Genomic DNA, 23,713 nt, shown 5'->3' on the forward strand with positions numbered 1-23,713 from the left:
TTCACAGTTTGGCCATTTCTTGGCTTTACTCATTTAATTCGCTTCCGGCATGAAGTTGAATCATCTAAGTTTATCTGTTTGTGTCAGTCTCAGGGCAGATCTAGGTTCTGTGGGACCTAGAGGTTATTTGGGAGGCCTTAAGAAAGAAAATACAATAGTAAACGTAAAAACTTCAGCAGCAGGGGTTGTGACAGGGGCCTGTCCAAGGGAGAAAGGGCTTACAAGTTAAACTCCATTGGTTTCATGGCAAATCAACTTTGGGTCCTTCACCTTTGATTTTTACGAGCATTCCACAAACAGCACCCTTCCTTTGCTCTTAATTTTCAGTGTCTTCAAAACTACAATTATATCCCCGTTTAAAAAAACGCTTCATGCAAACCAGAATTTAGGCCACATAACATTGGGGGCAGTTGTGCCTCATTCTTCAAAGCGGTTTTCAGAAAAGTAGAATTATAGATACAGCCAGTGCATGGCAGTGTTTTGCCTATAAACCGCATAATTAAGTATGATAGGTGGATGAGAGAGCAGAGAAATTTAAAATAGTATGACGCTTTGCCAAGATGAGGCCCATGAAAAACAAATAAAAGTATCAGAAATCACAATTTACGTCAACGGACACATTATTGGATTCACTAAATTTTCCATTACATTGAATAAAAAGAGTCCATTTCATAGGAGACAGCGAACAGTAGAACTGCTAATGTAGCCCAGACCTGACATAGCACCTGGGATGGAGAAGGTCCAGTTCAATATGTAGCTGTAGGAAGAGTAAATTAATGAGTGACTGAATATGTAGGTTTGACAAACAAGAGAAAGACAGATGGTGCCAACAGTGGTCAGAAGGCCTCCCCAACGACGCTGACTTACAACTGCATCTTTCATTTCTAAACCATTAGCCAGCAATCTGGGGGAGGCAGTTAGATAGGTCCCCAGAGTCTCTCATTATAACAAATGTCTTTATGTTTATAAATTTTTAAGTCTGTGATGGAATCAAATTCACCATTGTGGGTGTAATACACTTATGGGCGGAATGCTTTGAAGAACTGGGAGGAAAACGGTTTTAGAAGCGCTCCTGCTTCTTCCTTCCGGCCCCCCACACCCCCCCCATATGTTTGTATTCACTCCCCCTCTGCTTCTGTGGATGTGATCAACACACTTTTCCCCAAACTCAGGATGCTTCATTCCACGGTATATCGTTTTTGGTCATTAAATAACAGGACTCAATATTAATGTTGGCCTTCTCCATCCTTCTTGAACAAAGTGTTTTCAAGCCAAGAATATTAAACTAGTCAACCGCTCTTTTCCCCTGTCAGACAAACAGCCAGCATCCTGAAATCACAGCTCATTTGTACCACACTGGCGTGAATGTTCAGACTCCATTTGTCTCCAGCTCTTAAAGGCTGGTGTTAGAGAGAATGATAGACATTTTGTTTTGAGTTAGCAAAAAAGGAGAAAAAATTACTAAGTAATAAGTTTGTCCTAAAATATCTGTTTCAAGCAATGAAGCTCTGCCTTCTCCTCTAGTAAAAGTCAATTTAAAAAAAAAAAAATCTAGATTTCATTTGACATTAAGTTGGACCTGGGATACAGAGAATAGGAAGAAGGAAAATGTCTCGGTTTTGGGGTTTTTTTTTTGCCCTCGGATTGAGTGCTTGTTCTACTTAATCCTACCAGAGGACTCTTGCATGGAATAGTGCAAGATGTTCACAACGTTGCTCTGCCGAACACCCCAAAGCAGAGTCTGGAAGCATCTGAATCTCTGTCCTCCAATTGTACAAATCCCATCACAGCTGAAACCTCAGGTGACACTTTTGGTAGTTTTGGTTGAAAGCTAAATTGCATAATTATTCTTTTTCTCTTTACTGCATACTAACTCGTGCTTATTGGAACAAAAGGTGGAAAGTTCTAGACAGGAACTCCTGGCTGTCTGTTTCTCTCCCTGCTATCTGTTTGTCCATCTCAGTTTGTACACCATCGCACCACCTGTTCCCAGCGATAGCCATGCTAGGCAGGGACGTGTGCTTCCACAGAGGTGCCTCTTAAGGTCAGGTGCAATTCCCTGGCCAGGAAAACTCCATAATTTGGCCAAAGTTTAAAAACCTGCACATGGCGATGCTGGAATGTCCTCTTTCCCTCCTTACCAGGAAGGTTTCCAGACGTTGGGAAGGCCATGGGAATCTGTATTCCTCACGTCCTCTCAAACCCTAACCAAACTTGAGCTCCTTGGATATGTTCCTCCTTAATACAAGGACCTGAAAGCAGTCTACCTAGGGTGCGACTTTTAGGGAAGGGAGAGAATTCACGACCTTCTCACATAGGAGCCTCGTTCTAAAGCCACAACCAGAAATCTGCAAGAAAGGTTTCTCGTATGAGAAAGACCCGTTCAGATCCTGCTGTGACGAGTGTGGGCACACTCAACTAAACAGGAGACTGAACACTTTGTCAAGAGTATCCAGGGAGGCTTGTTCAGCAAAACTCAAGGAAAAAGGAAAAAAAAAACCCTTCTCTTTCCACTCCATCTGGAGCTTCCAGTGACTCAAAATATTGGCCCATAGTGGTTATAAAATCTCCCATTTATGGTGTTCTAAAACAAGGGCAAAGCCTGCACACAACTCAAAGCACTTCTTTTACATGTTCATAGGAAAATTATCTTTCTCTCCAAGTCCTTTTAGCTGCTTGAAATTAATGAAACACAGTCAGGAGGCACCTATGCTGGCCACTGGCCACCATTCATTTGGAACACTCCACGTAGGCCATTCATAGATTGTAGAGCTGTTTTCCCTTGACTTCAAAATTTCTCCTTTCTCCTTTTAGGTAAATAACGATTTGCGTAAAAAATCACTGACTCAGGTGTCACTGACATTTTGGGTAGCTACGAGAAAATTGGCATCTTTTTCCTGGCTACTCAAAGAACACCAGGAAGAAAGTGTAGAAGAAGGTACTTGAAGAAAGCTGATATCTCAAAGTTCATTTAAAAAAATGGATGGGGTATGCAGAGAAGGAGGAAGCTTCCAGACCTCTGATAGCCTTTTTTGTTAATAATCAGACAATCCAATGAATGATCAAGGGTTTCTGCTAAAGAAAAGAAGTAAGGGAGAGAAAAAGACAAAAAAGCAAGGAGAGAAATTAAAGGAAAAGAAATAATACTTTAGAAAATAAAAAGGAACAAAGGAACACCTTTACTCTTTTTACTTGCATCATAGTGAGCAGGAACAATTAGGGAAATTAAGTCCTGGGGTAAACATGGCTCCATTAGAAATGACATTTGATGGCGGTGCCCAGAGAGAAGCTTGAATGGTGCTCCTGACCCATGGCGCATCCACACTCCACCAGCCCCCGTCTGGCCTGGCCATGAGACCCTAACATGTTTCCCAAACTTCCTCCAGGCCACAGGTGGTGTGGGGAGACCAGCAGGGAGCCATGGACAAAGGAGGGAATTTAGGATACAAAAGAGGTACATTCCTCCCAATTGGGCCCTTTTCTGTCTAGACGAGACGATGTTCCATGGCACCCAACCCCCAGAAGGGACCTGTCTCTGTCTCTTTGGACATTAGGAGTCTAATCCCAGCCCTCTCCTACTGTCTGACAGCTCTGATTGGCCGATGAAGAAGATGGCCCCAAAGGAAAGTGCTGATGTATGAGATCACTGGACAGGCAGCTGGGGGAGTGAAACACGTGCTCATGGGTGGAGTGAGCTAGAGGGGAGCAAAGCTGGGTAGGGAAAGCCCCACCGGAATGGTTTGGGGCATTAGCCACAAAAGAGAAGGCACAGAAGGAATAAAATAGGACCAGAAAAGGAGAGGAGAGAGAAATAGACATAGGCATACACATTAGCTAATATACATGTCCTTACAAACCCTCATTGGAAGCAGCATATAGATTTCTCCCTCTCAGGAGGGGCCCCCTCCTGTTACTTATCAGGAAAACTTTCTACACACAACTTTTGGTGGCATTTTAAAATCACTGCTCTTTCCTTCCACACAAGCTTGCTGGGTGGTCTCATGCACTGTCATGGTTTGAACTCCTACATATAGGTTGTGACTGTGGACATCTCTATTTCTAGTTCTCTCTTGAACTTCATATCCCTTGCGTATCCCTTGTGTGCTAGACACATGGCCTTGGACGTCCCACAGGCTCTCAAACTCAATAAGCCTCAATCAGGACTCACTGTCCCTCCCTCTTGGTTCCCAGTGTTCTCAAGGAAGAGTGACCTTATCTGGGGCAAGTATGTGCTATTCACTGTCTCCTACTTCTTTGCGGAGAGATGTTCACTCTCCTGTGATCATCCAATCATAGTTTGCTTTTTTAGCCCCTCTCCAGCCTTGACTTATTTCCACCTATTGTGGGGGACAGCAGGTGCAAAGTGAAGAAAAGGCACCCCTAATCATCAGTTGGAGATAGTCTTAAAAAAATAAATTGCAGGTTCAGAGGCTGCATCTAATTCATTCATTCATTCATTCATTCATTCAATCATTTAATAAATACTATTAAATGTCTACCATATACTAAACCTCCTCTAGTGCCCTAAGAGATGTAAAAGGCACACTCTTCAATTTCAAAAATTATGTAATGTCATACGGAAACGAGAGCTGTACACAAAAGACGGTAACAAATTATAGAAAAACCAAACGCTCCGAGAGGGATATAAATGCTAAGGGAGTCCAGGAGAGGAGAATCAGAAGGAAGCGCATACGCAATGAACTAACCATCAGCATATGAGAGGCAAAAATGATGATGAGGTGTTATGCACTGATTTGTGTTTCCCCCAAATTCATATATTGAAGTCCCAATCCCCAGTACCCCAGAACGTGACTGTGTTTGGAGATCAGGTTTTTAAAACAAGGTCATTAGGGTGGACCCTCACCTGTTATGACTGGTGTCCTTATAAGAAGAGAAAAATCTGGAGGGAGGAATGGACGGAGGGAGAGAAGACACACAGGCAGTGAGAGAGTCAGGTGAAGACACAGGGAGAAGACATCTCTCTGTATGTCGAGGAGAGAGGCCTCAGAAGACACCAAACCTGCCGACACCTTGATCTTGGACTTGTAGCCTCCAGAACTCTGAGAAAATAAGCCTCTGTTGTTTCAGCCACTCAGTCAGGGGTAGTTTGCTAAAGCAAAATCACCAGTATGTGTGCACAGGGGAGCTTATTCCCCCAGAAGACTGACTCATCTCCTTGTGTCCTCAAGTCATCAGCACACTTTGCAGGAAGTGAGGACTTTCATCATTGGGTGGGGACTGTTTTGCTTAAGATATTACATAGGAAGGAACAAATTTAAAAACACAAAGCAAAAAATCAGATTACAAAACAACTCCTTCCAACATTGATAGATTAATGGACTGGTAAGTAAACTGTGAGCAGCATAGCAGAAATCTTGGTTTCTCACAATGCCTCTTTGAGTGCAAGGATTTAGCAAATCAGGCAGATAGGTTATACAATGCTGAGAGCAGAATCCCCTCGCCGCCAAATCACATTAACCTCTACTAACTGGTAAGCAATCAGATATCCACGTTGAAGACTTCCGGTTGATCGCCAATCCCTATGGAATTCGATTGGATGATACAGGAATGTTTTAATGATACCTGGAGTAAAAGGAAGATGGAAACATAATTAAGTGGAAAGAATTATTGTTAATGTAGACTACATATTTAAAAATATCATTTCTTCCTCGGGTACTATGGTTAGTTAGGACCTTAAAGGGGAAATAAGGCATAGATATAAATAGATATTGTGAATTTGCATTTTAAAGAAAATCAATACAATTATTACAGAGTCAACCCCTAAATTATTCTAAATAACGGGGTAGAAAAGGTGGCATGGTTAATATAAAACAGGGAGTAGTACACATGCCAATAGTCAAACTCAAAGACCTTAGAACACAGCCAAGGACACCCCTTCTCTAAGCTCAACTCTTAAACCTTTTAAGCTTCTGACTTTCAAAGACCCTTTGCTTTGTTCAAAGTCTTCTGCTGTTGGTGGTCGGGAACTTGACCAGCTGTAGAAAATGAGGCTCTGGAGTATTACAAATAATTATAGAAATGTAGCAGTAGATAATCTAGGGTTAACTCTCTTTCGGTTGAAACGTAGCAATACATCTTAAACATTAGAAGGACCAAAGAAATAGTAACTGTGACAGTAAATCACCATCACACCCCTAAACCTGCCCCAATATGATACAAACAAGGGATACTAACGACTAGGGTAAATGCAACTTTGGGCTTTTAATGTTTGCCTTTTGTTTAGTAGAATAATGGGTCTCAAGCCGACCTTCAGAGCATACCTTGTTTTCCCCCATCCCCACCCTCTGCCATTTTGCATTGGAAGAAAACAGAAGCTCACAGAGATTAAGGGACTGGCTTGGGATGGCACTGCTCGAAATTGGTCCTGCGTTCCTGGATTCTCATTTCAGGTTTCGCAGGTCAAAAACAAAACCCATAAATCAAAACAAAACAAAAACCTGCCTAGTGTGTCATCTTTGGCTTGTATCTGTCTCAGAAAGGTTGGTTTGCAAACTAGGAATCGGGGAACTTTGAGGGCCTCCTAAGGTAGTCAACAAAATCAGGTGCCTTTTCCTTTTCCTGAGCATCTCTCAGACTACCTTTAGTCCTCTTCCTTCAGCATCTACCACCTCTTCCTACTCGTCCCAAGCGCACACACTAAGCAATTGCTGTATTGTCGATACATCCGAAGTGCCTTGCTCAGCATACTGGGAATGTGGATCATGACTTCAGGAGCCAAAAAACTAGTTGGAGTGATAAAACATACAATTACACTTGTAGGTTACAAAGTCAGAAAGTGGTAAGAGCTCTACACCCCATTTAAATTCCTTTTCTTCGACTATGGGCCCAATTTTGGAGGTCTTTTCTATAAGTCTGAGGAGAGGGGTACAAGAAAATCTGTGAGCCATCATCTAGCTGGAAAGCTTGACTAAACCTGGCGCATAATCTGGTTCCGTATAGTTCCTAACCCCTTGCCAGAGCCCAGTAGGGCATTACGAAATGAATAGTGAATGAATGAATAAACAGAACCCATGGACGAGTTTCAGGGAAGATTGTGAATTCCCCGAAACTGCAGGCCAAATTTTTTGTGTTTTAGCTTTCATTGATTTCCCAAAGCAGTCTCTGCTCCCTTTCTGCACCCACACCCCTAATTAACAACTACTTGCTAAGCGATTTGCAGAGTACTAGACGTTGGAATTGAGATGAGAACAAATTACAAAGTGTGTTCCTATGAGTAAATTTATAAACAAATATGGATTGAGTGGCCTCTATGTGCCAGGAACAGAATGGGTATACAAAAATGAGCAAATAGCCGTGACCCTTGGCCTCATGGCTCTTAGGGTGTACTGTCCCCCTAAAATGGGGGTTCTCAGACTGGCTGTATATCAGAATCTTCGGGAGACATTTCTATTTTTGGTTTTTTGTTGTTTTTTTTTAAAAAATACCATATGGGATACTCCACAGAAGTGCTCAGGAATTTGCACCTGAAAAAAAGTTCCCTACTTTTGGATGCTGACATCGATTATAGTACCCACCCCACAATGACCTCCCAACCTTGACCCTCAGGATTCAGTGAAAGCATAAGAGACTAGAAGGAAGCAAGGAGTGACTTGCCTCGATTGTAAAGGAAAATACTGAGAGACATTTACATTTACAGAGAAAAAAATTCACAGTACCTTCCCCAAACCCTCTGGCTGGGTCAGTATTTATTCGTCTAATTTCACTTATCCCTGTTCCCAATTCCCTCTGTATTTTTATTTTAAAATTTGGGAATGAATTTAAAAAAAAAGTAAAGAAAGAAAATGCTATCAATGGAAAAAAATTTTTTTTGGTCCACGAACTCTCTTGTTAGTGAGGCAAAGATAGAAAGGCAAAGAGAAACCATAAAGTGAATGGCAAAATGACTAAAAGTAGAGCTTGTCTTCAGATCTACTTTCCCTTTTATTTTCAGATTTAGGATCAAAGGGCCAGAAAGTTGATAAAACCCTCACACCTTGTTTTAAGATCTTTCTCTACCATCAGTTACATCGCAACTTCCAATAGATGCCCGGGTGAAACATTACTCACTGATCCCTTTCAGCCATTGATTTTAATTCACTGCCCCCCACACAGATTGTGGCTGCACTGGCCCAGTGGCAGTTACTGGAATTTTCTGCAGGCAAGGCTGAATCTGGACTGGACATGGTAAGGAAGGGAAAGACCGAGATGAAGAAAGAGGGGAAGGAAGAGAGAGAGAGCTGGACTGCGTTAGACTTGTAAGTGGGTTTTCCTTCCATAGTCTCCTTCCCAGCTAGTGTCAAATAGGCAGATGCAATTCATTGTCCCTTTGATTGAATCATACTGAAGCATGTGGGGAAATTTGGGTTTTATATGAAAGCATTCATTCGCTATGGGAGAATCAAGGCACACTAAAAGGAAAGGAGGAATTTCTCTCCCAATTAGGTTTTCAGTCCTCCAAGAATAGTGATTTTCTTAAAATCCTCAGGATGCCTCTAGCCAAAGCCACTCAGTAGCACAAGAAACAGAAACGAGCACCTTCCAGATTACACAAACGGAAAAACATTGCCAGTACGTATTTGCAAAAAGTGGTTACAATTCTACTTTAAAATTCTTCACAAATGTTCACAAAAAGATGCCATTTCCCAAACAGATACCAAGGGTTTGGGTGATGGAGCGGATCTCAAATGATAATTTATTATACCAGGGAATTACCGCGAAGGTTGAATCAGGGATCATTTTTAAAACTGAGTGATTTTGTAGAGCCAACAAGAAGAACCTGGCTTTATTTAAGTAAAAAATTTACCTTATACGTGGTCAAATTAAGACCCCTTGATTTCAACACTAATATTTACGTTAAAAAAAATTCTCCCATGACTCTTTTCTAATATGCTCTGCTTTTTATTATGGAGGTAACAATAAGTGTGTAGTAAGGGTTTGAGTGCCACGTCCTGTTCTAATCCATCTCCTTACATCACTATAACGACAAGGATGAATAAGCCTGATGGTTGTATTGCAGGGATCCATGTCCACATCATTCATTCACTGAGTGAGCACTCTAAGCCAGAAGGGGACCCATTGTGATGAGCGGGGCTCAGCATTCGTGAAGCTTACATTCTGGTGGGTACAGACAACACGCATTTGCTATAGTGAGTAAATAAAACAGCACGTTGTGACAGAGGGCCACTGGAGGCTGGATGAGGAGGGATGGTCTCTCTGAAGAGCAGACAGCTCGGCTGAAAATACATTTCTAGGAATGACCCACCCTTGTGAAGATCTAGGGAAAGAACATTCCATGAGGAGTGCTTGAGAATCCTGGTGTGAGGTAGAGGCTTTGAGGAAATGACTGTGTGCGCTGTGTGCATGAAACTCTTGCAAGTCATTTGGTCCAGATGAGATTCAGGCGTATTTGTCCTTTAGTAGAATACACAATGCTAAAAGATGTGCTCAACAAAGGGACTTTACCAAACAATGATCCTCAAAGTGCAACCTTTGCTGGAAATCAGGAGGGGTGCAGTGGGTCTAATGACCTGTCCCTACCCATAGAGGACAGTGCCAAGGTCACACATGGCCACCTGTGCATCCAGTGCCCAGAAAGGCACAGGTGTTCCCCCACCCCCATACCTCCTTTCACTGGAAAACTTAAAGAGTACTGCTTTCTGTGGGGTTGTGTGAGCTGCCTTCTCTCTTGTGCACTAGAGGATAAGGCAGAATATTTCTTAATAATGGACAGAAGAATGAAAAGCTACAGAACATATCCTTGGAATGGGAAAGGAATGCTAAGTAGCTATTTCAGTCTTATTTGGCAGGAAGTCACATAATTTGTGTGGATAGAAATTAAAATAAAATATTTAAAAATAGATCTATGGGCTTTAGAATGAGCCAGTAACAATAAAACGTGAATAATTGTCTCTTGTGAATTGTCTCTGTTTTACATGTAAAATTGAATATGGGAGTGAGGAGCATTTTAGAAGGGAAGAAATATGTGATCTCAGGGAATGTGGGTCACGTAAATAAATACCAATGTGTGAGTTGACCTTCACCGAGTCATTTAACCACTCCTGGCCCCTCAATTCTTTCATCTATAACATGAAGCATTTGGAATAGATGTTTAAGATTCCTCCAACTCAGATGGTTCGTGTATAATTCTATGGTCTTTTAAGGAAAAACAGTTTTGTGGATGTCTCAGTATCTGTGAATGAATGACCTTATTATGGTTATGAATAAAACAAGTCCAATCGAGTTAGTTCTTTCCAGCATCTAACAGGGTACTCAGAGAAGGGGCTTGCTTTTCAGGGACCACCTACTTCCACCCATTCTCCATCGTTTCTAAGAGGTGAGTGCATTTTATTGCTCTAAGAGAAATAATAATATAGTACATAGTAATATCTATAATTTACTAAATGCCTACTAGGTGCAAGGTACTTGATATCTGTTATCTCACTTACTCTTCAAAAGAAAACTGTAAGACCACTTGTTTTTATTATCCGCATTTGAAAGAAAGGAAACAGATTCAGAATCACCACCACATAGTTAATAAATAAGAGTTGGAATTGCACTGAGATCTGTTTGATTGCAAAGCTCTTTCTATGATTGAATACTTGGAGTAATCATAGCTGCCAATGTTGACATTTCTTTTACCCTTTTGAGAGCTATACAAAGAAAAACATTTTTGGAGAAAGGTCTTAATGAGTCTGTTTAATGTATGTAGACTGCCTTAGGTGTTCGCGTGTAATGGAACAGCTTATGGCAGTCCAATGTTCTCGTTGAGAACAACTAGAAAATCTGGATACAGTCCCCCCCCCCAAAAAAAAGCCCCAAAATCTATTTGAAGGCATCAGAGAGCTGCTGCAGTAATCAAGACTTAAGGGACCAATATCTGGAGAGAAGGGAGGCCTGGATAAGTGTTTGCTGGATCCTTAAGATAAAGAAGATAAGGGGATGTAAGAGAATTAAAAAACCAAGCAGAAAGTTTCTGAAATGCACAGCAGAAATTTCAGCAGTCTCATGGACCTGAGGAGGCAAACCTTCAGGTTCAAGAAGGAAGAAGCATTTTGGAGTTGATAGAGCTGTTCCATATCTAATTGTGGTGGTAGCCACACAACTGTGCATTTGTCAAAACTTGCAGAACTATACACTAAAAATGGTACATTTTACTGTACGCAAATTACGCTTTGATGAAAAGTGGAAGCGAGAGAAAAAAAGAAGACCGTATCTTGGGATATAATTTCAGTTAGGACCCTTGGAAAGCTCATCTGGGGAGGGGGCAAATCGGAGGTTGATGGTGTCAGATCAAATGGCAGACGAGTTTCAAACAACCTCAGCCCTAATTCAACTAAAGGGAATGTCCTCAACTCCATCAAACTATTGGAAGATAGAATAACCTTATCTGAAAGAAGGTAACACCATCTAGCACTTCAACTGCATCCCCATGTGGAAAAATAGAAAACCAAATACTAACTTTTATTTAAAACCATATCCCCTTTCCACTCACAAAAATAATTCAAGATTTATGGTAGATCTAAATGTGAAAACTTATACATTAAAACTTTCAGAGAAAAAAGTAGGAAATCTACGATCTTAAGACAGGCAAAGATTTGGTAAATGGGACATAAAAATCATTCACCATAAAGGAATAAAATTGATAAATTGTACTGCATTAAAATTAAGAACCATATAGAGAGTGAAAAGGCAAGCCATAGATTGGGGAAAAAATATTAGCCATACATATATATCTGACAGAGGACACATTGTATCCAGCATACATAAAGAATTCCCACAAATCAATAATGAAAAGATAGATGACCCAATGTGGGCAAAGACTTCAAGAAGCACTTCACAAAAGAGGATATTAAGACGGCCAACAGGCATATCAAAAGTGCTCAATCGCATTAATCATTAGAAAAATTAAAATTTCAACTACACATGACTAGAACAGATAAAATTTAAAAGATCACCAATTCAAAGTGTTGGTGAGCAACTGGAATTCTCATGCACTGCTGTCGGAATGTACATTGGTACAATCACTTAGGGAAAATATTTGTCAGTCTCTGCTAGAGCTGAATATTTACAAACCCTGTGCCCTAGAAATCTTACTCCTACAAAACAAAAATCCAGGCTTATATTCATCAAACAACATGACCTAGAATGCACAGCCAGAACTCTTCATAATAGCCATCAACTGGAAATCATCTCCATATCTATCTATAGTGAAATGGATAAAGTGGGGCAGGCAAACAATGAAATACTGTACAATAATTACAAAAATCTAAGTATTGCTCAGGTAATGAATTGTAGAAAAATAATGTTCAACAACAGACATCCCGCACACAAACACGCACACACGTTCTAGCATTCCATTAGTATGAAATTCAGAAACAGACAAAACCAATACTCGGTTGAGTAGAAACCAGCACAATGGTTATCCCGGGGCAGTGGGGAAGAGGGGAGGAGGCATGACTGCAAAAGGGGGCGCAGCTTCCGGGGTGCTAACAGTGTTCTGCTTCCTGATCTCGGCGCTGACTAACCCTGTTGTGTTCATTTTGTGAAAATCCATCATGCCGTAGAATTATGACTTAAGCACTTTGCTCCATGGTATACATCAATAAAAAGCATTGTTGTTATAACATGTGAATGGAAAAAAATAAAGCCTCGGTCTGGAAAGGTGACAAGTACAGGGAATTTATGAGCTCAAAATATATAAAATCATAAAAGTTCAATACCTCTGGTCATATATTATACCAGTAGGAAAATAAAATAATAAAAAGAAATACAAACAATGAGAGAAAACAATAAGGTAATACAAATCAATGTACTCTGCAGGGGGAAAATTGTAGTCGGGAAGGCTGGGATCGATTTGGCCAGTTATTTCTAAATTAAAAGTCAACACTGGATTATTTACCAATGACTTCGTGAACTTTCCATATATATTTTTTGGCTTACTATATCTTAGAAGGGAAATATTGAATGTTTTTGCAAGTGGCCCATACCAAAGCAATTCAAATACAGGGACTACATATCATTTTAAGTTGTCATGAAACTTCAGGGTATTCAGCCCCTTGCTTATGAACCAGACTTTCTCCTCTTCACTTTCCATCACTTACCTTCCCAAATCTGTCTCCAGTGGCTCATACGTGCATCAAGCCTTTGCACAGGTTTCCTCTTTATTTGTTTAAATTGTGTGTTTCCTTTTTAGTTTTTGCCTGTGTATCTTGAGTACCATTTGTCTATCGTATGCTTGTATTTCAATGTAAATTTTTGTGTCTGTGGGAGAATCTCTTGTTTTTCATGAGATATATGCTTCATGGTACTATGGAATTATTGATATGGATATATAGATATTTGTGTAAATTAGTAGATCAGAGGGACAAAATCTATTGATAAGATACTGTGATAAGAATTTAGCTATCAAGCAGGCTATAAACAAAGCGAGACCAAAGAAATTGTTGTAATTATCCAAAAAAAAAATCAGTTACTCAACGAAAGTAAGCACTCTCCTGGCATTCTGCAACAAACAGATTCGCTGGATTGCTGGCCAAGCTTTAAACTGTTCACTTGGTTTGGGCATAGGTCTTTCCCTTGAAGCAGCATGGAATTGTGAAAGAAGACAGGCTGTAGGATCATAATAGATATATGACCTTAGGAAAGTTCTTTGTTGGATATCAGTTACTCATTTGAAAAGAAGGATAGTAACAACTTCTTTTTTAGTAACACAGAAGAAGGGTTTGCCCTCTTCTGTGCCCATACAGTATTTTGTTAATGCCTCTGTGGTGGCATTGCCACACTGGACTGTCATTGTATGAGTATGGCTTTCTTGATGGAAATGACATGGTCTGGTCAATAATTTATCTCAAGCATTTAGCATACTCCATGGCATATAACATATGCTCCATAAAGGTTTGTCAGGTGAGTGAATGAAGGAATCAATGAGATAACATATAAAGCGCCTATTAGTGAACCTACAAAGCTATAGGTCCCCAACCAGCATTAGCGTCTTTTCTTCCTCCGTCCTTGCTATTCTGTATCTGGAAAGCAGAATAAATCAAACCTGTAGCTTGTTTCTACACCATTAACTGGCAGGGCTAGCAATGGTAGCCAAGGAAATATTACCGAATTCCCCTTAACATTCTGTGGAATGCAAAGGATATAGCTTAGATATATATTCTCAGAGGAGCCAATTTTGTACAAGTATGAAGAAGAAAACATTTTTTTTATCGCAACAGAACAAGATCACGTGATAGTACAAAAGAAGGACTTCAAGGTCTTAAAAGAGTGCCTAATTGCTGTAGCCTATTCCTCTTTTTTCTTGGACTTTTTTAAGATTAAGAATTATCCATGATGCTATTTGTACTAGCCAGGATCTTTCGATGGTTAATAGAAGAATGGGAGAGGATTTTTACAGGCAAGATAATTTCTGATCGGAGAAGCAATACAAATGTACCCTCGGCAGGGTGAATGGCAGATTACTTTTAAGTTCTATGAAGAGTTCTCGACTTGTCTGAAGCAAATAGGAAAGTCATTGATAGCATTATGAAATGTCTGGACGTCTTAGGGGAAAGTAGCTGACATCAGTATGTGATAAGTTTCCTGTGACTACAAACATATAGGACGCTGACTCCCAAGAAAAATGTAATCTTTCTCTTTAAAGAATCATGGTGTTCCTGCAGCTCGAATTTGGTCCACATCCAGAAAGACCTAATGGAGATATTACAACGTCCAAATACTGTAGCAAGGCAGGGCAGTTGTTTCTGTTGTCACCACCACCACCACCACCACCATCACTATCATTATCAACAAGCACTGATTTTTGTTGTGTTATTTGTAAGGCACTATGTTAAATACTTAGGTTCCGATGAGAGACAAGAAATGTCCATTTAGTTCTTATGTATATTATATTTTCCAGTGGATACACTCTTCCTGGTTCTCTTCTGCCTATGTGTCTATGTATGGCTTCTTGAAATTTTTTATCAAGTATATATTATTTATCAGCTATTATTGTACTTTTAAATAACAGTGTCATTAAGATATAGTCCATATATCGTACAATTCATCCATGTAAAGTGTTATGATACAATAGTTTTTAGTATATTCAGAGCTGTGAACCATCACCACGATCAATTTTAGAACATTTTCATCACCCCAAAAGAAATCCTTTAGCCATCACCCTTCCCCTAGTTTCCTCTGTATCTTCCAACCCTGAGCACTAATCTATATTCTGTCTCTATAGAGTTCCTTGTTCTGGATATTTCATATGAATAGAATCTTATAATATGTGACCTTTTGTAACTCAGTTCTTTCACTTAATACAATGTTTTTAAGATTCATCCATGTGGTAGCATGTATCATTCCTTTTTAAGGCCCAATAATATTCCATTGTATGCATATGTCACATTTTGTTTACCCATTTGCCTGTTGATTGTTTCCGTTTTTTGACTATTATGAATAATGCTGCAATAAACATTTATGTACAAGCTTTTGTACAGACTTATGTTTTCATTTCTTTTGGGTACATACTTGGGAGTGGAATTGCATGGTCATGTGCTAATTCTATGTTTAATCATCTGATGCACTTTGAGACATTTTTCCAAAATGGCTGTACCATTTCTATTCCCATCATCAGTACATGAGGGCTCTGTACATCAGTACATGATTTTCCTACGTCCTTGCCATGCAAGGCAAATAAGTTGGAGAGATCTGCTGTACAGCACAGCTTCAGGCATACAGAATATGTTTAATAATTGTCAGTTTAACTAACTTGAACTCATTTGATTCCAGTATACTCTCAACGTATGGACAATCTCATCAATGAACTTGGGACTCAGGCATTTTGCATATTCACAAAGAGGCAGTGCCCTAATTCAGTACTTTCTGATTGAGATTATTGGTCATCAAAGCAATTGAATTATTTTTTTTTCTATTCTGTCCACTCAGTGGCAAATTTAAACACACTTCATTGATTTAGTGAATCAAGTTCCATATTCCTGTTATATAATATGTACTCGTTTCTTTGAAGTCTTCTTAAAACTTTTTCTAGTGTTAGTTTTGACTACAGATTGAAATTTAAATACCTAAGGACAGAGCTGTAGATTACCTTTCTTTTATGGCCAGTTGCTTAAGATGAGCAAAAACACAAAGCAAAATAACACCCAAAAGGGGATTCTGTTCCCCTTCTTCACCTTCTCACCAGCCAGTGCTGCCCACCTCTCTCTTCCACCCCAGAGCTATGAGCCAAGACCTAATCCGGAGACTTGAGCTCTATCACTGTAAAGCACAAAACTCTGACATAGAGAATTTGGACAACGGTAAGGCTCAGGGCTCAGGTTAGAACCTAGAATCACCTTGTTCTACCCTACCCATGTACCAAAAGGTGAAACCATCCGTGTGTGCAGCTCCAAAAAAATTCACGGGTTGGTGTCATTCCTCAGCATTTAAAAGAAAGCCTGCTTCTGCATTCTCTATTTGCACATCCAATGGAGAAAAGAAGCCAACGAAGGCTGCAATCCTATGGACCAGATACAGAAGCCTTTGCTCTAGAAAATTGGTGGAACATCACACTCACTCTGTCTGTTCATCATCACCCAGTTATCGGTCTGTTATTGTCTTGGAAACTGGACATCAGCAAACATAGCAAAATAACAATGCACAGGGGACCATTTCATGCACAGGGCCCTGGGAAGGGCCACTGGAATTCCTCTGATCAGTCTCCTTTTGACTTTTTCCCATAGACCCTGGTTGCGCACTGAAATGTCTGGAATGCTTGGTAGGGATGAAGGGGGTTGGTCACAGGGCAATTACGCTTCTATCGTCAATGAGATCAGCCACTTGTGGACTGCTTTCTAAGTGACTTGCGGTACCACAAATGAGTTAAGAATACAAATACATAGAGCACTTTTACAGTAAACAGAGTTTTCACATCCCTTTTCTCAAGTGATTTTCATGCAACCCTGGAGGTCAGGAAGACAAATATTATTGGCAACATTTTACAAATGGGACTTAGAGAGGTTAAATGGTTTACCCCAGGCCTCTCGGCTAGTAGTGGGTACATCTGGGTTCCCAAATCTGTTCTCTTTGCAGAACAGAAAACCATTCTGTCTCTGTTGGGTTACTTAACAGCCAAGGTCATTTAGCAGGAGCTGGTTATTTTTATTTTAAGACAAATTAATCACTGTATTTGTTTTCAGATCCATCCACTGCTTGATTCCCAACTGCTACCATGGATAAAAATTTTTAAAATAACCATCTTGAGATTTGATTCTTTGTGGCCCTTGGAATTTAGACTGTCTTTGCAGAAAACACATAGAGGAGAGAGTCTAACGAGTAATAAATACTTCCAGCAACTGTCATAACCCCAAAGCCCTTGAATGTCAGATCTGCTAAGGTATGGTAGCCCAGCACCATGGCCCACCCCATGGCTTTCCGCATGGAATAGCTCCCGGTGCTACTACTGGTGCGATGCGTCATCAGAAATGTCAGGTTCCATGTGGTTTACTTCTTTAAAACATTAGGAAGGATTCAAGATTATTCCTATGAACTTGACTCTCACTCAACTGAATTCTAGACACATTTCTCGAATGGAAGAAAAAGGCCTACCTATGCGTGTTCCAGTAAGTTGGTCTCACATATGTCGCATGGAGAACACAATTTAGAAATTTGCTTTTCTACTATTCTTCTCTCATGAGAGAAAACAGCAGGCCCCGTTTGGGCTTCTATTTTCAGTTATGAAGTGGAAGTTGCTAAGGAGACTGTAGAGATGGTGTCAGCCCTCACACAGCTAACGCCCAGGTGCGAAAATAAATATTAAACTATGTTTTATCCACTTGTTTTTTTTTTTTTGACCTGAATTCTTTTATTTATTTATGTTTTTAATTTTATTGTGGGAAGAACACTGAACGTGTGATCGACCCTCCAGACTTAGTTCACGTCTGTACCCCCAGTGCCTCACATAGTTCTGAGCGCATATTAGTTTCTCAATAAATATGTGCTCAGAATAAACAAATGAGGTCCCCAGGTATTGAAATGTTTCTGTTTCTAAATCCTGATTCACTGTCCAGTATCTTTCATTCCAGGACCAGACTGAAAGTGGAAACAAGGTGGACTGAAGCCTTGTCCTGACATTTTTCCTGGCGATTATATTAGGTGGTTGATGGTAATGGGAACAATGTCCCATTTCAATCTGTTGGAGCCACAAACTTCAGCCCAGGCTGCTATCTTTAAAAACAAACGTGTGTGTTATTAACCAAATGGAGTGAAGATATGGATGGGTCAATGAAACCCACGTCCACATTAATACAATATTTCAAATTAAACATCCCATAATAAATGATACCATCTTTTAAACATAGCAATGCCTCTATTCTATGCCAACAAAAATACCAAGAGAAGCCTCATCATGTTCAACCTTTATAGCTGAGTTGATTGAATTAAATGAAAAAGATAAATTCGTTCAATAAAACTTTTTGGGCAATTGTCTCCAAATAATTATCGGGCAGTTCTCTGTTACTTTTTGATATGACAATTCTGGCATTATGAAGGCACAATTCTTGGCTGACTAGAGCTAATACATACAACTTTAAAACGTGTTTTTCAGTTTCATAAGGGAAAGTTCGAAAGTATACTTTCCAGAGATGACAACAATTTTGTATATTTGAAACATAAAATGTGATTGAGACAAATTACTGTGAAAGAATGAAAAACAAATGACTGAATAACTTGAAACATCTAAGATTACATGCACATGCCATCCGAGAAGCTTAAATACAACTGCAAATACAGTATGTGAAATACACAAGAAGAGTGACAGAAGAAAACATTAAATTTAGCCAGAATTTAAAAGGTATTGAGGCTGCACAGATACTTAGATTGTTTGGGGGAGTCTCTATCTCTCTTTCTCTGAACACTTTCATCTCCTGATATAGCTCAAAAGGAAAAAAAAAACTCAGAAATGAAAATCAAAACTGTCCTTATTATCTTTTTAGGCTGTTTGAACCCCAAGGAGTGAAATCCAGGAGTACAGGTACTTCATCATAAGCTTCCTGAGAGAGCAATCACATTTTTATACTGCTTTATATCCCCAAAGCAGCACACACAGTACTTGACAATTATTTACTCACAGAGTGATATAGTGATGGTTATCAAGACTACTTTTGTTTCTATTTTAGCCTATTACAAAAGGTCCCAAATCATTAAATCTGTAAAGTCAGACCTATTTCGGAATGCTGTATCAATATACGTCTTATTTTCGAGAACACACAAATATGCATTTCATTATAGGAAACTTAGAAAGTGCAGAAATATATGTAGAAAAAAAATTTTAAGTCTCTTTTAATCCCTCCCACCCTGAGATTAAAGTTTTGATATATTTTCTTCCAGTTTTGTTTTTTTTTAGCAACACATATGATCCTATTTTTAAAGTGAATGTAATATGGCATGTATTCAATTTTTTTCAGTTATACATATTTTCCTACACCATTATTTTAACATGATTGATAATGTCATGATTTATATACTCATTCCTCTGTCACTGGACATATAGAGTATTTCAAGTTTGGGCTATTATAAGTAATGCTGCAATGGACATTCTTGTACATAAATCTTTATTCCGAAATCTCAATCAGTTTGTTTTGAATAGCTAAGCAATGTAGAGGGCTTAGTGACTCCCGGGGGATCAAATTGATCACATTTTCTTTCTCTGAACTCTTCTTGTTTCCAAATAACTAACAGGAGAAGGAGGAACAGTAATTGCAATGCCACCAAAATATTTGTAATTGAATTACAGCAAATAACAGTAAGACAAAATGGTAAAGACTGCCAAGATTCATTCACTGCCAAGATTATAGAAACCCCCCTCCAAAAAAGTTTTCTTTAAAACCATATTTTTAAGATTGACTGATCTGAGCCTTGAGAAATGAGATACTTTGAAAGCGTAGCAAATTAAACTATTAAAGTCAAACACATTATATGTAGACACAGTGGAAGAGAGGAGAGAGTAATTTCTAGTGACGAGGTAGCCTCTGGTGGTTTGAGAAGGTCTGTTAAGTGTCAGCAGTAGGTTTAAAGGTCAGTGTGCAAGCACTCTAAAGGTGAACATTATACTTTGTACTTTTGTTTCCTCTCTACAATTCATAAGACATTCAAGCCTGCTACTTATTTTTTTCAGCAAAAAATATATATGTATAATTAAACGTAGTCCACATTCCCTGCGTTTTTCCCATCTCAGCAAATGGCACCAGCATTTACCTGGTTGCTTGAGCCCTGGACCTGGGAGTCACTCCAGACACTTCTTCCCCAGCATTCCCCATGAAACAAATTACTACACCCAGTGATCCTCCCTCCAGAATTTTCTTGAAACAGTCCATTTATCCTCATTATTGTTGCTACCCCCCTAATCCAAACCACCATATCTAATCTGGACCATTCCAGGAGCCTCCTTTTTAGTCTTTCTGTTCAAATGTTCTGGCCTTCTGCAAATAACAACCTTTTGAAAACATGAATCTGATCACGTCACTGCACTGCTTCAAATACCGCAATAGCTTCACAATGCATTTAGAATACAGATTCAATGCTTTACCCTGACTCACAGTTCTGTACATCATCTGGCTCCGCCTACCTCTCCAGCTTCCTCCCGTCCCACCATCTTTTGTGATCTGGTCACACTAGCTTTCTTTGAATTTCTTGTGTGGGTTCAAATCTTGCAGGTCACAGAACCTTGGGACATGCTGTTCTGTAAGACTAAAATAAGCGCCCATCCCTACTTAGCAATACTAGCACATTTCTCACTTGGATAATTCTTAGCTTTCCCTAAACCCACAAAGTCAAAGTTGGAACAGTATTTGCCCTGATTTTTGTGTTACAGGACAAGCACAGATATATATTAAAGGCTTCAAGTATCTTACCATTTACTGCTAAGGTATAGTAAATGAAAAATAGTTGTGTTAGATATACAGATTTTTAAGATTTTTTTTTTAATCTTCATGTTATTTTCTTTTATAGCTTTGTTACTTATCTTCATGCACAACCACAATTTGTAATGACATTTATGTCTAAGTACCAATTTATTAATATTTAATGTATCTTTCCTACCAGCTGGAAAGCTCCATGAGGGCATGTCTTGTTTTTGTTTGTTTGTTTTTACCACTGATACCTTAACCCTTTCCAGTTACCTGAAATATAGTAGTCACGCAACAAATATGTATGGAATGAATAAGTGGACAAAAAAACAGCCAAAATATTTCAAAAGACTGTCTCATGATACGACTGTTAGGGAAGTCCTACAGTTTTATTATCTATTTGCAGAGGGGATACTCATTAAAAGCTTGGCCATTTGCTAAGTGCTCGTTAAACTGAATAAATGAATGAATAGATGGATGAATACTTATTAGCTGTCAGAGCAGAATGTGGCAAGTTCTGAATGAAGGGCAGACAACTATACCAAAGCAGCCAGTTACATAACACAAATGTTATTTTCTCTGCTGCTACAACTTTTCTCCAAAAGTTGTAATTTGAAAGAGAAAGCATGGAAAGCACAAAAATATGCTTTGCATTGCAATATTTGAATTATGTATCATCTAATTTGATTTTCATAAGAACCCTGTGAGATAGATAGTATATCATCTCCATTTGACAAACAATGAAATGAAATGCGGTGTCTATAATTACCCAGAACGTAGTGGATCCAGAACTCAAATGCTGGCTTTCTAACCCTAGAGACTAAGTAATAAGAACACGAGCAGAAAACCATGGGAGAGCTGATGTGAGTTTGTTCTGATTTCCTCCCCTGCGTCTGTGATAAGGTTGGGTGGGATTTGAATAAATGGATAAAGCCTTTCAATAAGAAAACAAACAAATACCCCAAATCTTTCCAAGTCTTCAAGCTTAAAAATCAGATTTTGGTCTCCATTGCTATTCCCAATACTTTTAGGATCGGTGAGTTTTTTTCTTTCCAGCCGTATTTCAAAATATGGAACAACATACTGTCTCTATTCCTTTTAAACCAGTGAGAAAAGGCTCTCAGAAAAACCGTCTGGGTGCAGAGGACCTACTGATCTCCCAGCTGTGACACTGGCATATTTCCCTATAACCTAACATGGCTAAGAAAATGTCTCACTGGAACGGAGTGAGACTGCCAAATTTAACAACTTTGTAGTAAGAAAAGTGCCACGGAGTCCTCTGTTTCGACATAGTGCAGCTTCAGTTAAGATGCAATGCTCCCTCGTTCGTATCAACGAAGCTGTAACCATACTTCTGCGCAGTAACAAAAACCAGATATCTGTCCTTTTTGCCCACTCACAGGCAAGAAGAATAAATACAAGTTGCCCCCGAAAGGCTCTTGGGGATAGTCTATTGAATATGTTGCCCTTCTTGAGTGATAAAAGCCTAGTGACTGGGGATACCCCATTCAGATGCTGTAAGAGGTCCTCTGCGTCTGTGCAAAATCAAATAGCTTTAAACAGAAGAAGGGATGAAAGGAAATTCACCTCCTCCATCTCCCATCTCGGCCCATCACGGATGTGCCATCATCTTCCTCAAATAGCGCCTCTAACTGACATTCCCGTTTCTTCTGACTCCCTGTACTCTGAGAGATTTGAAATATCATTATTACCTCAAATGTCACTCTTCCTCTCACCACAAATACGATTCATAGCCATCGAATCTGAGAATTCTCCTTGGGCTGCTTTGGTCATGATGGGTATCCTGCTCCCAGTTCCACTATTGTTTCCGTCGTTCATATATGTTCTTATGCCTAGACCGTTACCACTGTCATCTGGGCAATGCAATATCTTTAGTCATTTTGAGGCAGAGCAAATGTTTTAAGGTCAGACAGATCTGGGTTTGAATTCTAGATCCCTGCTGGGTGACTCTCTAAAATTGTTGAATTTCTCTGTTAAAGTATAAAACATCTCCATATTTTGCTTCTCCTCTCTTCCTAATCGCTTCACATTCTTCACGGTACGGCTGGAGTCTTTTTTTTCCCAACTGTGTATGTAGAAATTGAAAGGGAAAAATATACCCATTGACTCCTGAAGCGTGCCTTGGTCAGTGAGGAAGCGAGTGCTGCCTAAAGACTCCATCTGGCCCAGGTTAAAAAAAAATTAATGTCAAAACTTTTGTGGCTTCTTAGAGTTACTAAGGGTGGAAGTTCAGAACAGATGATGATTTTGTTTATGTAAACACCTTGTCCTTCCTTTGTGGTTGTAAAAGGTGAACGATATCCTTACCCCCAAAACTCTTGGGAGAGAATTAAGGCAAAGAACTAAAACGCTGATTTTTTTCTTCCTCAGCTATACCGGCCTCAAGTAACTTCTCTTTCACCTTCTTCCCCCTTAGGTCCCACTGACTACCATGTCTAACATTTAATTTTAAACTGTGATTCAGTCAAATTATTCCTCAACAGCTTGGTGGGAATGAGGGGGAAAGGAATTTTTCCAGGCTCAGGGAAAAGCAGGAAGGGATCGGAAGCTGTGAGAAGTGACAGGAATTTGGAGTAGGAGGTGACAGAAAAGTATAGGCAGTCCCACCACGTGGTCTCTTTCTTGAGAATTCCCAGAAATACTGAGATGAGGTCCCAATAATTTTATTTGGATACAAAAGGAAAGAGTAACCCAGGAAAAACTTGATTATTGCCAGGTTACCTATACTTATAAACAATCAACCAACAATACAAAATCAGTATTATAGGTAAAACGTCTTATTATGATTAGTTTAAGTAATTCCGACAACA

At 39.5% G+C, this 23,713-nt stretch overlaps 1 protein-coding gene across 5 annotated transcripts in view; it reads right to left on the minus strand.

The window, feature by feature from the left end:
* CALD1 (caldesmon 1) overlaps positions 1-23,713 on the minus strand; it is a 198,219-nt gene that overhangs the window by 106,873 nt on the left and 67,633 nt on the right. For all 5 annotated transcript variants that reach the window (XM_033098734.1, XM_033098733.1, XM_033098738.1 and 2 more), the window contains exon 2: positions 5,490-5,583. The gene's annotated coding sequence lies outside the window, so the exon portion shown is untranslated. The remainder of the gene's footprint in view (positions 1-5,489; positions 5,584-23,713) is intronic.

This window comes from Rhinolophus ferrumequinum, chromosome 26 (genome assembly GCF_004115265.2).
Source record: "Rhinolophus ferrumequinum isolate MPI-CBG mRhiFer1 chromosome 26, mRhiFer1_v1.p, whole genome shotgun sequence".
Lineage (NCBI taxonomy): Eukaryota > Metazoa > Chordata > Mammalia > Chiroptera > Rhinolophidae > Rhinolophus > Rhinolophus ferrumequinum.